This window comes from Lactuca saligna, chromosome 5 (genome assembly GCF_052625555.1).
Source record: "Lactuca saligna cultivar CGN05327 chromosome 5, ASM5262555v1, whole genome shotgun sequence".
Classification (NCBI taxonomy): domain Eukaryota; kingdom Viridiplantae; phylum Streptophyta; class Magnoliopsida; order Asterales; family Asteraceae; genus Lactuca; species Lactuca saligna.
In genome coordinates, this window is record NC_136421.1 from 82,841,638 (window position 1) to 82,843,733 (window position 2,096).

The 2,096-nt window shown below is 40.2% G+C and overlaps 1 pseudogene; it reads left to right on the top strand.

The window, feature by feature from the left end:
- Nucleotides 1-1,373: 1,373 nt before the first annotated feature.
- LOC144999346 (5S ribosomal RNA) lies at nt 1,374-1,489 on the top strand (annotated as a pseudogene).
- The last annotated feature ends 607 nt before the right edge of the window (nt 1,490-2,096 follow it).

The window sequence follows — 2,096 nt, forward strand, 5'->3', positions numbered from 1 at the left end:
CGTACCTATTACCTTAAGTCTAGGGTAATACTTCCAAGTACCATAGTATTTGGATATATTTACATATATCAATACATCGATACCCAACTTGCCTTATTTGAGGGATAAGGTATAATGTGATGTCTAGATCCCAGACTGTTTCGCTCCCCTATCAAAGGGATTTTAGGACCTACCCACGACCCCTGCATGTATGCAAGCCGTGAGCGTCCACATTACTATGATCATGTATACTCGATATAACAATCACAATTGTAGTGTGATTTATCAGTATAGTTAGATCCTGAACTGGTTCTGAGCTATAGCCCCTAGTGACGTCCGTTCTATGTATATGTATATGTAAGCGTACTCATGTAAGTGTGATCATGTAATTGTACTTATATAAGTGTGATCATGTAATTGTATAATAGTGTACTGAAATGTTCTACGTGTGCTAGCTGTAATGTGTGTTCTCTCTATCTAGCAAGTATTGTCATGTAAGCGTTCTAGTATAATTGTATATGTTCTCGTCCTAGTATAGATGTATATGTATTGTACAGTAACGTTCTAGAAAGTATTGACTCATGAATGAACTGACTCATTGTATGATATCGCGTTCTAGTAATGGTTCTAGTATCTTCCTGAACTACCCATATGGTAGCTTACTAGTGATCTAAGTGGTACGTATGGACGTGGATGTATACCCTTGCTACCCAAGGGCATAGGATGAATTGGAAGGACCTTTTATGACTTTATATGTACACATGATATATAACTAATATTTAAACGACCTTCGAACGAGTATCCGATATCCCACCAGACCACATCTCAAGCGCGAAAAGGAAATAGGGTGGATAGCCTTCCTAAGTCTTTTAAACATTTCTTATATAACTATACATATAGAGGCATGCAATTTATAATATCAAAGCATAAATAAATTTAGTAACACTTGAAATATAAATATTAGTCTAAGGAAAGATCGACTTGATGTCAATCTATAAAACAATTTGAAGGCATAAGTCTGATAAAACGATAAAAGTATAAGGAACATTTGTTTGATAAAACAATATAAGTACAAGGAACATTTGTTTGATAAAACAATATAAGTACAAGGAACACTTGTTTGATAAAACAGTATAAGTACAAGGAACATTTGTTTGAAAACACAGTTGTAAATAAGTTTGAAATATGATGACAGAGTAAGAAGTACAATGTAATAAGTAGTTGAAAACATATAAAATGTTTGTAAAAATCATTTGAAGGAAACTATTTGGTAAAACGGCTAATGAGTAGCCAAATCTTTTGAATGCTGTATATTAATCACATGTGATTGATGTAATAAGTAATATAATCCAACTTACTAATCACATGTGATTGACATAATAAGTAGCATGATTCTACTTGTATCAGCCGTGAGGGCAGCAGATCCCATAAGAACTCTGCAGTTAAGCGTGCTCGGGCGGGAGTAGTACCAGGATGGGTGACCCCCTGGGAAGTCCTCGTGCCGAGTGGCCCAAAGCGGACAATATTGTGATACGTGCCAGAGGGTGATGTTACAAATGGTATCAGAGCTAGGGCACGGGTCGATGTGTTCGACGGGGACGTCGAACCCTATAATGGGGGGTGAAAGTGGGTTAGATCTGATCCCACATCGGCTTGGAAGGAGAACGAAACATTTCCTTATAAAGGGGTGTGGATACCTTCCATGTCACAACGCGTTTTAAAGCCGTGAGGGCAGCAGATCCCATAAGAACTCTGCAGTTAAGCGTGCTCGGGCGGGAGTAGTACCAGGATGGGTGACCCCCTAGGAAGTCCTCGTGCCGAGTGGCCCAAAGCGGACAATATTGTGATACGTGCCAGAGGGGGATGTTACACTACGGGCCCATACTACCTGCCATATCTACCCATACTTTACAAACGGACCATCCCGGAGCTCCTAAGTAGCTGCTCAACCTTCTCGTTCACCAATCCCTTCACGCGTGCTCGCTCCCCAGCAAAATTCTCGACTCTGCCAGCGCACTTATCTGGCTAAGGTTACTCCCTAGGCTCTTTTGAGATTCCCACACTTCTCCGCCATCAGCTGCTGAAGAACTCCTAATGATGCCAGCCATCTACCTCCT